The sequence below is a fragment of the Trematomus bernacchii genome, unplaced genomic scaffold (genome assembly GCF_902827165.1).
Source record: "Trematomus bernacchii unplaced genomic scaffold, fTreBer1.1, whole genome shotgun sequence".
In the NCBI taxonomy this organism is placed as follows: domain Eukaryota; kingdom Metazoa; phylum Chordata; class Actinopteri; order Perciformes; family Nototheniidae; genus Trematomus; species Trematomus bernacchii.
In genome coordinates this window covers 7,126,319-7,142,224 of record NW_022987828.1, presented here as the reverse complement: position 1 = coordinate 7,142,224, position 15,906 = coordinate 7,126,319, and the positions used below count along the sequence as shown (strand labels likewise).

General features: G+C 40.3%; 1 protein-coding gene across 2 annotated transcripts in view; it reads right to left on the bottom strand.

The window, feature by feature from the left end:
• Positions 1-15,906, bottom strand: part of LOC117499387 (Kv channel-interacting protein 2) — a 93,562-nt gene that overhangs the window by 56,436 nt on the left and 21,220 nt on the right. The window lies entirely within an intron of this gene.

The following is a 15,906-nucleotide window of genomic DNA, read 5'->3' as shown; positions in this document are numbered from 1 at the left end:
AAGAGACAGGTAGGGAGGTGGAGATGGGGCAAAAAGGGGAATACATAATTCATATATTTCGCTCCTTTCTCCACTGTGGTAAAACTTAAGAAGAGAGAAAAAGCCTGACAGGGGAGAAAGAGAGAGAGGTTGTCGGACAAATACTGTCTCCAGCAGCTGATGAATGGATTATTTCTTGCCAGCAGAGAGGAAGGAGGAAAGAGAAGAGGGGGGAGAGGAGGAGTATTTTGCTAATCGTGTGGCACTGAGAAAGAAAGGTATTTATATAAAGTCGTCATCCTTATCAAAATGTCTAAATGTGACCACTAGTCACTTAACAAGGAAACACACTGCTCTTGTTTCCCCTGTTGATGCATTATATTGTTCCTCCCTCACATTACCCTACTAAACGGCTGCCGCTCCACCTTTATCCTCGCTCCTTCTCCCTGATGTGGAATTAAAAGTGATTACCGTTACCACAGCAACCCCTGACTCCATGGATTTTTCTGGTAGTCTGAGTGGCAGATGCAAACACACACACATCTGTCTGTGTCTTAGGTCAAAGAGAAAATCTATCAAACGTCAGGCAGATGCTTCCCCTAAACGTTCTTGTTTTCTTTCTACAAGCTCTGTACTCTCATTCTCATTACGGAGTCAAAGAAAAGGGTCAAAGTAAAGGTGAGTGTTTGACAGCGAGCGGTTCTGCACTCGACGCACCACTGTAAGTCAGAGGAAAGAGCACTGACACAACCAAGAAACACAGCAAGATTGTGAGCATGTGGGAGGCCAGATGGGAAAGGTTTTTCTGACTCAGTATGAGGATTACTCACTAATTAATAATGCTGAATCATGACTTCTTAGGGATTGGCACATTCCTACGTTGCTTACTGCAGGTACAACTCTGCAATTTGTGCGTGGTTCCTATTGGAAACCTGTCAGTTCAGAGTGTCAATAATCATTAGGCATCATTCAATAACCATTAAGAATAAATGTCTTCCTGTAACCCACCTAGGAAATAACCCTTTGTTGTTTTACTGACATCTGTTGTGCCCCCCTCCTCCGGTGTTCACTGAACAACAAATAGCATACCATGCATTTTTCTATTTGATTTGATACCCTCTTCTAATGCTTCTATATACGATGGCTTGTTTCCTGTAGAAATACCTCCACTACTGAGTTATTTCATGTATTTCTAACTAACCGGTGTTATACTTTAGTTTGGGTGTTACAATTTCTGCATTTGCACACGGCCCTGACGCACAATGGGATTCATCATTATAAAAATACAGTGTGGACCATTCTTCACTTTAAGAACATATGATGAATACATCTGACATTCTTAGGACCTTTCTCAAGCAAACAGTTAAGAGGAACTTAGGAAGAGGTGAATAAATGAGAAAACATTCTATGTATCACATGACTACTTGTATGTGAGAGGCCTAATAGTGTTGATCACAAGAAATCTTGGCTGTATTGAGTTTAAGCTTATTTCTTTACAGGCTGCATCACTACATAATTCACTCTCAACCCCCTCATCGTTGTTTTTGGTCACAGCTAGCAGCTGTTTTTAGAGAAAAACCTCAGAAATCCATCCAGCTGTATTTGTCTGCTGCCTTCAGGCCCTGTCTTCATATACTCCCAGTATACTGCATATCTGACTCTGACAACATGTTATAAAATATTAGCTTATCCATACCGCATAGCTCAACACTTATAGCAGATTTAATAACATTTCCCCAGTGAGGAAGAATCTCAGATGACATGTATAGCCAAATATAAATGAAGTTGTAAAAACGCAAATTATACTAAAAAGAGAAAAAATAATCCTAAAAGTCTACAGCAGCATTATAGACAATGAAGAAATAATCATCCCCCTTTTTACCTAATTATGTATACGCATTTGAGTGATGCAAAAACACTTATTTCAACACTGATCACACACTAACAAAACACAAGGTCACAATGTAGTTTGAGAAAGACAGCGAGAAGATCCATACACCTACTGAACTGAAGAAGAACTGAAGTGAAAGATTGAGTAATCAGTGCAGCATGAAGGATTACAGACTTGCAGTGGTGACTGTTATATCACACACACACACTCAGACACCCACACACATACAGTACAGATGGGATTAGGGTGTATGATCTGATGGTAAAAGGTCCAAGTCTAATACTGCAAGCTTTTTGGTTATTAGTATATGAAGGAAGAAAAAGAAAGGTAACCAATATTTATATGTCTAGAATTTAAAGCAAGGCAAGTGCAATTCTAGGTACAACACTTAACCCATAAAACAGGAAGGGATCTGTTAGGGACTCTGTTAGGGACTCTGAACTGATCTTTGGTTTAAGGTGAATCCGTATGTCAGTCAGTCTTGATGATTCTGCCATTAGCACAATAACACCCGGCTAGATATTTATTTAAAAAAAGCTTATCTTTAAAAAAAAGTTGTGCATTTGTTTCAGTTCCTCCTCACAGTAGTTAGGCTATTTCAATATGTTTTAAATAACCGTTTGTGTGACAGAGCTGTATGGTCAAACACCAGAACAGCTTCTTAATGAGCTGCAAGTTAGGAACTATTGAGGGTGTTTACTTTACCAACTCACAGCGATCACAGGTGTTGCTGACTGTTGCAGTTTGAGATGAAACAGTCAAGTATATGCTCAAGTAGTACTTTGTCAGATCATTGTTGATAGGCAATTGCAAAAAATAAATGTGTTAATGTAAAATAATTTGAATATTTGGGGCTTTTTATATTTTAACATCATGTAACAAAAATGAAAGAAAATACAAAGTAACTATTCCACTTATTGCATAAAAGTTATGAATGCCTCTACAGTGGATTGCTCAAATGCACTGTTCATTCTAAAATGGCCCTACTTTAACAACACTATGTTTAGGTTATTTGTGGAAATGTGGAAGTTGGAACATCATTTGGAAGTTGTTTTCTGCATCAAAAATATCTGAAACAACCAACTTAGCGACAAACTTATGAGAAATGTCAACTTTAAAGTTTTTGACCATGATTGTGACTCAAATTTGAAGTCAGAAGAAGTTTTGTCTTCTCTCAGAATATCACCTGTCACTCAGACACATGTCTTCCTTCCAGTACAGCTACATAACCAACATTTCAGCTCTGACACTGTGGGTGAGGTAAAACATGTCAGACCCTCTCACCCATATATCAGGTAGCCTGCGACACTGATGTGCCATCAGCAGAGCCAAGCAGACAGAGTAGTAGATACAATTAGTGTCAGGATGAGCTGATGGTTACCAAGTATGAAGATGACGATTTTTAACAGGAGGGTATGGGGGAGGGGATTAAAGGAGTGGAAGGAGGGGTGTGGCTGCTTCAGATAGACAGACCTGCATGTGTTGTTGTTTAAGAAACTTTGACACACGTCCAGGATTTGTGCCAAGACTCCCAAGCTGTGTGTGTGTGTGTGTGTGTGTGTGTGTGTGTGTGTCAAGTCTTTCCATCTAGGAGTGTGAGTCACCACCACCAAGATGTCCAGAGTGTGAATCCACACTGCAGTCCATTAACAACTAATACCAAGAAACACAACAAAAACAACGAGCACAACAGCTGGCACGGAAAGCCCTTTTAGCACCAATTATCAGCTGACAATACCTTTTGTTATAAGTGTTGATGTTTTAATTGAGGCGTCAATAAAATGCCAGCAGCTCTTAATTGTGTTCATTCAAGGTCTTAAAATAGTGCCAGTCTCGAAATGTCAGTGATCAAAAAAGGGGGAAGTAGACAGACAGACAGACAGACAGACAGACAGACAGACAGACAGACAGACAGACAGACAGACAGACAGTGATTGGATCCATCATTAAGGTGGAGACCCTGGAGGCCTCAGAGCTGTGACTGTCAGAAACATCATCAAGCAGACTGGATATCTGGGTCTTTTCTGGCAGGTCAACTGGAGGATAAATCAACACGACTGTCTGATTGACCTCACCTGCTTCCCCCTTTTCTTTTTCTAAACTAAGGTTGGTCAGCTGCAGAGGGAAAATGTTATGAAAGATCACATTTGTGAGTTTCGCAGAACGTCATAAGGATTTTTTTTTCTCCAGATTTGGCACTGTGCAGCAGTCTGTGCAGGCTGCCATATGAGCACAAATGCACACAGGAATGTTGGAGGGCAGATGTGACACTGACACTCCACTCAAGTGTCTGGCAAAAACACGTGCACATACACACACATTTGTTTTTAATACTATTTATGTGGCAGGCAAAGGCACCAGCTGGTGAAACCCACTCAACAGTCTATTCACTGTGAGCATGTGACAGAAGACAGAAAGGGAGGAGCGAGAAAGAGGCACAGGTGGAAGCACTCGGCTTCAGGGATGATCAGTTAAGCCTTAAAGTCATCACAGAGCTCAGACCAACGCCTGCTCAATGTTTTTGTTTGCCCTCTGAAGAGTTGTAAAATACAAGCAAGTGGGGATTGGACGTGGATTATAAAACAGCATGTATATAAAAGTTCACATTTACAGTGTGCAAGTTTGACAAAAGAGAATCTGTGTGAGCTCAGGTAGTGATTTAAAGCTGCTGATTGTGCTGGTTCAAAGACAGAGGTCAAATGAATAAGGAGTGTTTCTTAATTCAAACATCCAGTAATAAAGTGATCTAAATAAAAGCATTTGCCAACTTGAATTGAGGTGTCAAGACTTCCCACTTTTGCAAAGAATCCTGTTTTTTTATGTTTTATGTGTAAACTAAATAATGATGTTCTTCCCTTCACCTCATATGAACACAGATTTCAGATACTGAAGTTCATATCTTATACATGTCATATAAACATTCATCTTACATTATTTTAGACATGCACATAAATCCACCCAAACACTGTTTTTCCCTGTCACAGAATATCACTAAGTCCCACTTGTATATTAGATTTGTAGATTTCTATGATAGCATCATTCGATTCAAACATGAAAGCAGATGTTGGGGATGTCACACATTTACAGTGAAACAGAAAATAATGGAGGGTAACTAAACGGCTGAATGAGCAAGGCAATCATCCGTATCCATGGGGACGTTTTCTTCTGAGGAGATTGCGTCCAACATTTTACCTATTTGTACCCTCCCCTTTGATGTGCTGTGAGAGGACTTGATATGGAATAACACTCCATAGTTAAGATAAAGTGGTGGGGTTCAAATGAAAAAAACGTCAACACGATTTTGCCTACTGTACAATTAATTGAAGGTTTACAACAGATAATCCAGATTGTTGGAAAGTGTAAATGATGATTTTCTCAAAAAAAAGCGTACTTCACACTTTTAAAAACATATAATGTGCTTATATGATATGATGCAGATCTATACACAAATATCAAAAGGATAGGTCCAAGAATCAAAACGCTCACCTAGATAATGTCTATGAATAATTGATAAACACAACCCAAACATCACCCAAAGGTGAACTGACAAGGATGGCAAACAACAATAAACAAACACAGTTCAATAAGGTAATAAGAGAGCACTTACAGTCTCCATGTCTGATCCGTATTGATAATGAACAGAAACATACCGTTTAATCATAAATGAAATAGTTTATATTATTTATTTATAACTGTAGTTCTATGGAATAAGCTCCATGGCGCTGCTGCCATCTGCAGGCAAAAAGCAAAGCCACGTCTCCAGGAGCAGGCATCGCCCCGAGGGCAAACGGATGGACTGTGAGAGCACAGGGGAAGATAGGCATATACAAAACTTCACAAACACACTCATTTACATTATACTTTACTGGAGTCCATATAGGAAAGAGGAGGTGTTAATGAAGCTGAAACTCTAAGTGACTAATGATGCATGACTCTTCCAGCTGGGAGAGAAATGTGACTATAACACTTCCATTTAATTACTAATGAATATTCCTTGAAAGCTGTTCTAAAGATAGGAAAATATGGATTGGAACATAATTGGTTTTTGTATGTGTGTGTGTATGTGTGTATATGAACAAATATGCCCATGCGTGGTATTTAGTCATCTACTACTGTATGGATTAAAATGCTAGTCAGTACAGACCTTATATTTATTTGTTCTCCATCCCAGCAGTGACCACTAGTGGACAACATTTGAAAGGCAGAGAAGTATATTCAAGCTAGAGTATGAGAATAAAAGTAGTAAAGTCCCCACCAAGCAACACCATAAATATTCTGATGCACCCTTACCATATGTTAGCTTATGATCTGAAATCTCCTAGTTTAGATTTGCAGGTACAACTCCACCAGAACACGTTTATTTTTCCTTTTCCTTTGAGTGTCTGCATTTACTGCACAACTTAAAATACAAACCATATTTAAACACATACTTCAGATGACAGAAGGCCAGAAAAGGCGACTGGCACTCCATATTAAAAACAAAGAGAGTGGTGTTCACTGTTGTGTCCAGAGACTCGAGCAGTTGGCTGTACTAAACAGTGTGGACCAGTAGAGGGCAGCTACAGACCATTACACACAGCTACTATAACTCTCCCTCAAAGTAAGACACTTGTTTCTTCCTGCATGTTAGGGGACTTGCCCAGTATAATGCCCTGTAAGCTCATAACAAAGCAGGAAAATACATATAATATTATACATGCCAATACATTATACATTGAACTAATGCATTTCCTAAACTCTGCATCAATTATGAAGTGGGAAAGGTTGGCACCCGTACAAATTATGAATCAAGTAGAAACAATTGTTTTATGTATTGGTAACTTCCTACCAAACTCGGCAAAGCAATTATGTGGGCTGACTTTCCTTCGATTAATGTCTGGCACCAGTTTATGCCCGTCTGATTTGATATACAGTTCATTATTCCGTCTGCAGAAAATATAGCAACAGTGTACTGTAATTGAACCACTAGGAGAGTTGGAGGGTAAATGCAAAGATATCTTACTGGTCTGTACCACCAATAGCCATGTTTTTTTCATTTTTCAGATTTAAGGATCAGACTTCTGCTTTGGTGTTTGCACTGGGCATCACATTGGTCTGTCAATCTGTATCCGTTCAGCATTGTGATGGCGAACACGAGCTGAAAGGTCATGAGAGGACATGATGTGGTCAGGGATTCATACAGAGGAGGAGCTATCAGAAAATACCGGATTTAAATCAGTGGGATAAAAACCTGTCGCTCTTGTAAAAATTAATCTTTGGCCTCATTTTTGTAAATAGGAACATAACAACACATAAGTCTCAAGCCATGACTCTCTTCTGCTCTACATTAAAGCTACACAGACACTGTCTCTCCTATTGTTCTAGGATTGTATTCCCAGTGGGAGTTCCTTAAGACTCCTTTGGATAAAGCCAGGGATGAAGCAAGCACAGTGTGAAGGATGAGGAAGGAATTGGGGAAAGACCCGGAGGAGACAAGACTGACAAATGAACAGTGGGAGATTAGAAGAATGGATCACTGGGCCAAGAGGCCTATAAGTAACCCACAGGGGAGATTATGTGGCATTTACACTGTTTTTATAACCAGCAGAGGTTACAAAAGAGGGGCAACAAATCACACGCTGCTACCAGCACCTCCTTGAAGGCATCAAACATTCTGCGAGTGACAAAAGGTTTCTGATATTCCTTAAGTGTCGACGTAAACTCTTGCCATCACGTTGCCTTTTTACATCCTGCTCCACTCCTGTTTACATGTTTTCTTCTAAGTCATGACGCTCTGCATTTCCTCTGAAGCCTGTGTCTCCTTTCCTCTCGCTGTCATACCCAACCTCAGGCTGCTTGACTGCTGCCCCCCCCCCCCCCTTCACTGCCTCTCTCCCTGCCTGTCTGAAAGCAGGCAGCAGGTGTTTAGTGACTCCCAGATCAGAGAGCCTGGGAGGGAGACGGAGCCCCTCTGAGCCAGGCTGCCTGTGTAGGAGGAGGAGAGAAAATCTACGCTTCCATTTCCGAGTGTGTCTGCGCTCATCCCACAACCACACCAGTTCAATGTGTGCATGTGTCTTATCCATGTTAAATGTTCCTGTGCTTCTCTTAAGGGCTTAGAGAGCAGTGCTCTTTTTCAAGAGTCATGTGAGCAACTTGCTGCTGAGTTGAGGGGCCACTAGAGAGAGGCTGTGTGGGTGCATCGAGTGCAACATTTTTTAAAGACATATTTCCTTCTGAAAAGTCCCTGTTTCCTTTGTTCTGTTTGTTGTTTTAGGCATTTGTCTGACATAATGCTCATAGCTGATAGGATAAGTGCACCTTTCATTTGTAAGAAAAAGAGGAAAAGAAAAACTGCATCAGCAGATTTGTTTCCTTTTAATAATAAAAAGAAAGTGTCATGTTAAAATACTTAACCCGTTTATGCCCCTTCAATGCATGAATGTGCTTGCTTTACAATGTTTGCTCACCATACATGTTTTACTCTGCTATTTTCTGCACCCCCAAAACGTACAACTTCTATGTTTACACTTGTCAAACAAAGAAAGAGGAAGCATTGTACTATAGATGGAAACCAGTAAAACAAGTCAAATATGGAGCTGCAGATGGTGAAAGAGGCAGACAATATGGTCCGTTTTTTTCTGCAGTACTATACTTCCCGAGTACTATTAAGTATTATAGTTAATGATTGGTCTTTTGACATGTGGTAAATCGGATGATGGAATTACAAACAGCTGATGAACATTTCTGACATGCCAAAATCCATCTGATCATCCCACACTAGACAACAGGGTTATGTAATTTCAGCAGAAATCTGGTCCATTTCTAAAATTGATTTCATTCGGGTTTAAATCTGGAGCTGCTTCGCCCTCTGCTGGTGAGTTCAGCTTTTTATTAATTAATGAGCACAAAAGGGTTTAGGATACCGTTTAAGTTGACATGGACCACACATCCCTGGTTGAGGCAGAGAATTGTCCTAAACCCTTTTTGGTGCCCATGTCTTCAATGTGTGTGTTTCCTCTTCACTGCCAGCCTCTGTTAGCTTCATGGCTTCTTGTGAGCTATTAACCAGGGGCTCAGTCTGGTGAGTGTGATGAGGACAGCTGCTGGGTTAAACAGCCCATCTGTATCTAAATGATATAATCACTCGTAATGGAACAGGGACCCATCAGTCCCATTGCTGTCAACCATCAGAGGACAAGGGGTCACCTTCAGTGTGATTTAGGCGCGCTCCATCTGATAGGAGAGACTCGACTGTGCAACTTCTATATTTGTGTGTGGGAGTGTGTGTGTGTGTGTGTTTGTTTGTTGTATGAGCTATGGATATGGTGTCAGGAGTGTTGTTTGTCTTTCAACGAGCTTCAAGCTACTTTCAGATCAAGTTCTTTGTTGTGGCACAGAGATTTGGAACTTGAAGAGTCCACATATGCGAGAGTTTACAGAATGGCTCAAACTCATGACAGAGACTGCCTTTGAGATTATGATCGCCAGGGTAAATAACGTCCCAAGCTAAATTAGGGAATATGGCACATCTTCTTGGCCTATATTAAAGTTGCATCGTCTTAGAGAGGGTACAGGGTACTATGTAAGGAAGTATATCTGTATATGTATATATATGTATATGCTATATATGTTGTAAATGTGTATTAATGCGTTGCTTTATATGTGTATGTATAGGCATGTGTATGTGTAAGAAGTATTGGGGTGCCGGAGGGTTGTTTTTGCATGCCTTTAAGTTGGAACCCTTTGGTTTTGTTTATGTTTGTTCTGCATTGATGTATATAATGTGAAACATGTAATAAAAATCTTAATGACAACAAAAACAGAAGAAAATATATAATTGGACCTTTCACAATGAGGGAATATTTCATCAAAGAGTGTCTCTGGAAAGGTTATACAGTTATGAGAGCATGCTGAGCCTGAGCATGGTTAGTGTCTTCACCAAGACTCCACATTAACATCAAAACAGGCCCTAACCAAAGGCTCGTACCTACACCTTCTCAGCTCACCAACATAGGACACCTTAAAACAATGAAAGAAATTAATATACCACAAACTTCTTGACAGCTCCTCCATTTGCGCTCATGTTACATGTCTTATGAGCCTGATTTGATCCCCACTAAGAGCACTAATAGCAGCTTTGATCATGACAAGTGCAGTACTTACACTCTCCTAATGTAATCCCTCACTTCTCTCGACACCATCTACAGATTTCTTAAGGAGCTCTCTCCGTCTGTCTCTCCAGCAGGGCTGCAGCTGAATTTTCCACCCCGCTCTCAACTACATTTTTAGAGCTCACTCGCCCACTCTTGCTTCTTAAGTGCCTCCACTGGTGGTTATTTCTGCTGGAAGGTGGTGTATGTGTGTGTGCACGGACATACCTCTGTATAATGACACTGGAACAGGGTAACAGAGATCCTGGATAGTAAAGCAATGGAAAATAGTTTTTCCTTGTTGCTGTTTCTCTCCAGATGTGGGCAGGGAGCCAGGGGTGAGCCAGGGGTTAACCAGGGTGAACGCATCCACTATAACAACACAGTGATGAAAGACCAGACACTCTGCAGCATTCAGACCTGGCAATGTAAACACAAACTCACACAGACAAACTTCTTTCAGAGGATAACAAATTATGTTAAGAGTTGTATCGATTCGTAGAGGACTCACAACTCTCTGCCTGTAAGTTCTCTCCAAACAAGCTCCTCGATCCTCCATCATAGTAAACACAGCGGTTATGTAAGACACAGAGGACAGTGAGTATGTGTGTGCGTGGGGGGCGAATGCTAATGTGAGCATTTGTGTACAGTTCTTGCATGAGTGTGTACTTGCACGTGTGTTTGTGTAAATGAACATTAGCTCAGTAGAGAGAAGCTCTACTTGGCTGAATTCACACAATCACCCAAAGGCTCATGGGAAATCAGTGGGCGGACAGGTATGGATCGGTGACAGGACGAGGAGGAGGAGGAGGGCGGGTAGGTTGGATTGGGTTCACTCTCTAACACACTTTAACGCTCTCGTTCTCTCTCAGGGATTCTTCATCTTCTTCTCTTCAAAATAACTGTACCTGTGCTGAGTGGTTAAAATGGGAACATTCAACAGTTACACAACTCTCCAAACACCTGAACTTATTATTATCTGTACAAACTTTGGGTAAATACGGCTCCGGGTGGTAAACAGCCAAACTCATTTCCCTCTATTCGGATTATAGGGATAACAATGTTTGAACAAAATAAGAAAAACTCTAGAAGGTTACCGTCAGATTCTCAATGTTAGTTTGAACATTAAAACATAACATAAAATACTGTATTTATACGCTGAAAAGCAAATAAAAGATTCGTGATTTAAATGTCTGATTCAGATTTGTATTTATTGCCGCTGTCAAGTTAAACATGGTGTAATTGCAAAAAGTTGAATCTTCATAAAAAGGTTCGTTATAGACCCCAAAAAATATTGTATCAATGCCACAATTTAGGCAGTGACATATTGACCACTTTTTATTCCGGAGTCCTTTCATTTTCTTCAGTCATAAAATGGTTCAAAATGGTGATTGTCAGACCTCTATTAAAGCTGACACACACTGCTAATTGGTTTTGAAATGAATATGACACACATAATTGTGATTTACAGTCTTAATCATTTCAAAATAATGTAATGCTGCAGGGAATAATATGAAGAGTTAGGGTCGTAATGATTAGCGTCAGCACTTAACAATTCAACAAAACTGAGTTTGACAAGGTCAACAATAGGGAATGAATTGATCAATTAAATAATTGGTTCCTGCAGACAAATGTGCTGTGTGCTATATTGAATAGTTTTTTCTCCCATGTTATTGTGTTCTCCCTTTCTGTCAGCACTGCCTTCATGCCTTCTTTCTGCATTTCTCTTCCAGTTTTCTTCTGAATTATGAACCATATACCCTCTCTCCTGCTGCTCGCCCTTTTTCTTTTTGTCTGGCCCGGTGACAGATGAGAGGAAGCAGCATGAGGTGAGGCATGCAGGGCAGCAGGGAAGAACAAAGAAACTCTTGAAACTTCACAACTTTCCTTTATCTATAATGCAGTGTGGCCCTACAACTCAAATGCAGCATGTTCTGCCCCTTATTCCCAAGCTTCACTGTGAAGCACTCCTCCGTGGAACTGTTTGAATTCCCAAACTTTTCAAAAGGTACTTTTCCCTGGCAAAAAGTCTTGGTTTTAACATCTAGCTCTAAAAACAATGCTTTTAGCTTTTTACTGCCTTATTTCATTTATCCATCCCTCTCTTATTGATCTCTGCCATCCAATTTAGTCTGTTACACCCACTATATGTGACTCAATCTCTTTCTGCGGTCCTTTTTCTTGGTTTGGAGGGACTGACAAGGTAGGAAACACGAAGACGAGTTTCCAACTGAGAGGACAAAACAGAGACACTGACAAAGAGCTGCAAAGATGAATTCTGCAGTAAATTACTCACACGTTTAGCAATATGTTTCTTCCCTGTTGCCTCTGTAGTTCCTAGATTATTTTCTAGGTAGTCGCAATAACACCTGTTCATACAAACAGAGGATGTTAGAGGGGTCTTAGCATAGATGGATGATGGTTAGTTTTCCTGTTTGCGTATCGGCACATTGCCTCTGGGAAAAACAAATATTCTGACAGTCTCCAAACAAGGATGGATAAGGAGAGCCGCCACTGCTATTTCTATACTGCTGAGGTGACATGTTGATTGTAAGGGATTGCCAAGGACAGATGACCTCAGCCCCAAGTCACTCCATGACATTGGTGTACAGTACATAGTATAGATGATGGATTGCCATTAAATTAGGATCTTCATTGTTTTCAGACTTATCGATTTGGTGACCTCTGACTTTTCCTCTATAGCACCCATCCTAGTATTTTGGGTGAAATGTCTTGACTAAACAATCAGGATATTTGCTCCACACATTATTCTTCCCTAAGATTGAATTTGAAACACTTTGGTTATACCTGGCATTTTAATTTAGTTCCATCAGTGGTAACACTTAAATTAGTCCAACACTTTGGTCAAAGCCCTAATAACCTTTAAACTAATGGCATTTCCTTCTGCTAATCAAAATCTCCAACAATCGAAGTCTATGTCTTTGTCCAACCAACAGTGTACAAGCATTATATATATACTTTACTATTAAATGACTGAGAAAAAGCTACAAACCCTAACAGCTGAGGAATTGATAATGATGACTCAAGTATCAGTAGTATCAGATCTATTTTCTGTAACTTAAAAAAGCAATATATTGACTATATTTTTAAACTCTAGTAATTTAAATATATTCATTCATCACATACATTTGTTTGGTTAGATTTATTAAATGTGATTCAATGAATTTCGATCACAAAGATGATGTGTTGGGGGGGTGTGTGTGTACTAGCTAGTTTTAGTGTGTGTGTGTGATTCAAGCAGAAATAGACAGCTTTTGCAGTCTAGAGTAATGGTTAGCAGGTTGGACCAGCAAACTGGATCAGACCATGAGTGGGGGTGTGTTTGTATCTGTGTGATGGAATTTGTGTTTGTGCGTTGCTCATAAATCTTGAAAGAAGTTTCCATTATTTCCTGTTCCTCTCGTACGAGGTAAGTTATATCCAAACAGTCATATGTCCGAGCCAATACACTGACATTGCAACCAAAAACACACACATCAAACACAGTGTGGGTCATAAAGGAGAAATGACAGCAAATAAAGCTCAATAGAGGGAGTAAGTGTCATTCCTCTGACCGTGAGTGCTACTGATGTACAAATAATGTCCTCTTGTTGTGAATGACTCTTTTCCATATCTATATATGCTGCAGTAAGAGTCTACATGAGTTGTTTTAACAAGGCGAAGTTGTTATTACAATGCAAAGTGTATATTATTATCATTCAAAGAAACTGACTCTTGACAAGTCCAAAGCTCAGATTCCTCAAAAGCTCTTTGTATGCGGTTTTCTATTTAAATGTTGCTAAAGCTTATCCTTTAAAAAGCAGCAGAGAAAAAGCAGAAGTGTGATATTCCAGCACAGAGACCATTTAGCCACCTACTGTACTCTGTGTGTGGGACAGAGTTTCTCAGACTTCGCCGTCTCGTTACCTCGGAGATCAATCCCCGTTGAGAAGCTTTCTGTAAAGCAAGCCTGCAGTAGTGCTGTGTAGGAGGTGAGGGAAATGATGTGACAAAACACACCAGCTGTGCTTTACCATAGGCGTTCTGAAAGATCCAGGTAATATGTGAAATACCTTTGCATGATGCCATCACAATACATTAATCATATTTAATTTGGTCTTAATTTACATTATTTAATGTCATACTCTGTTCTTGTACTATCCCATATTCTATTGACATGTATATTAGGGTGGTCCTTAAAATTGAAAGTCGGAAAGTCTAAGCTCCAACCCCCAGAATTAATTCTATTAGTCAAGAAGACTCTCCTGGTGAATGTTCTCCTCAATCTGACAACATTTACCCCTCCCTCATCAACCTTGAAGTGTAGCCTCAGTTGCAGCACCATGGCTGCTGGTGTGTGGCAGCCCAGGTCGATGAGGGAGGGGTACATGTTGCTGGTCGATGAGGGAGGGGTAAATGTTGTCAGATTGAGGAAAAAATTCAACAGGAGAGTCTTCTTGACTAATAGAATGAATTCTGGGGGTTGGAGCTTAGACTTTCCGACTTTTAATTTTAAAGGACCACCCTACTGAGGCTAAACTTCAAGGTTGATGAGGGAGGGGTAAATGTTGTTGGGATTTGAATACAATTCACCAGGAGAGTTTTCTTGTCTATCATAACAAATTCCGGTGGTTGGAGCTTAAAATAAATGAATTCGAAAATGTACATGGCACTAAGGACCACCCTAATGTATATAGGCTTTTTGCACTACTTTTTATTTTCTTGCATTGTTGGAGGAGCTCAGGTCAGAAGAATTTCACTGCCATTTCTACACTGTAGCTTTGTGCATATGACAAGAACACCTTTGAATCTTTGAAACGTGTATACATGTTTCAGCTGTCTAGGTGTGTGTCCTGAAAATAAAGGATGGAAAAACGTTTTGAATGTTTTTGAGAGAAAAGTGTCTGATAAACATGATGCCAGCTCAATGTCTCTCTATAAAACTTAGTTCATTTCAATGAAATCGCCTCCAGGTGTTTTCATTTTCAAATAATATATTCTTTAGACAGATCTGAGCTCTCAGAAGCCCCAGAGAACAGGAGGCCGGAGCTCTGCAGGTGTTCAGTAACAAAGATAACTTGCCTCCAAGCTGTTGACTGCAGCTGCATTGTCCTTTCTCGAAGGGCTCCAAGCAGGTACAGCTCTACGCTTGTGTTGGTTTTCTGTTGAATTTAGTCTGCTGTTCAGATGGGCATTAAGGATATAATGAAGAGGGTTTCACACTTAACCCTCAAAGACATTGGACAGCTCAAATCAAAGCCCAGGTGACTGTGTGCCAAGCGCATAGCGATATACGTCTGTGTTTGTTTAGGCGTCCTGTCTGCCTGTTGCCGAGGGGCTGCTGCTGTCCTGCTGTTTATACTGCTCCCTCACTCGTCACACAAGGTTAATTGTTGAGATGACCTTTATCAAACCAAACACCTCAGAGACAAGCCTGGCAACACGATCAGTTTTGAGAGGACATAAATACACACACACAGTACGTGAGAGTTTGTTTAGAGAGCTGACACCGTCGTAATCTCAGAGATTGTTATGGAGCCATGAAACGGTCCAATAGATTGAATAGGGATTGTGTGATGTGCCTGCCAGTCAAAGTATTATAAACCACTGGATCTTTGCCAAGCTTTTGAGATGGTTCTCTTGATAAAAGGCTGGACAAAGCAGTTATTGAAGGGAACATTAACCCCATGTGCCCATATGAAGATATTTGCATGTCAAAGACTTAAATGAAACAAGACAATAAAAACAAAACAAGACAGCCACTGAATATCAAAATGTACAAAGAAACCCAGTGGGTCTTTGGAGGAATAATAAGCTGGGACACATCAACCATTGGACCTTGCATTCAACAACAAAGCACAACAAACCTGTGGCAATGCTGAGAGACAGAGGGAAACAATTCTG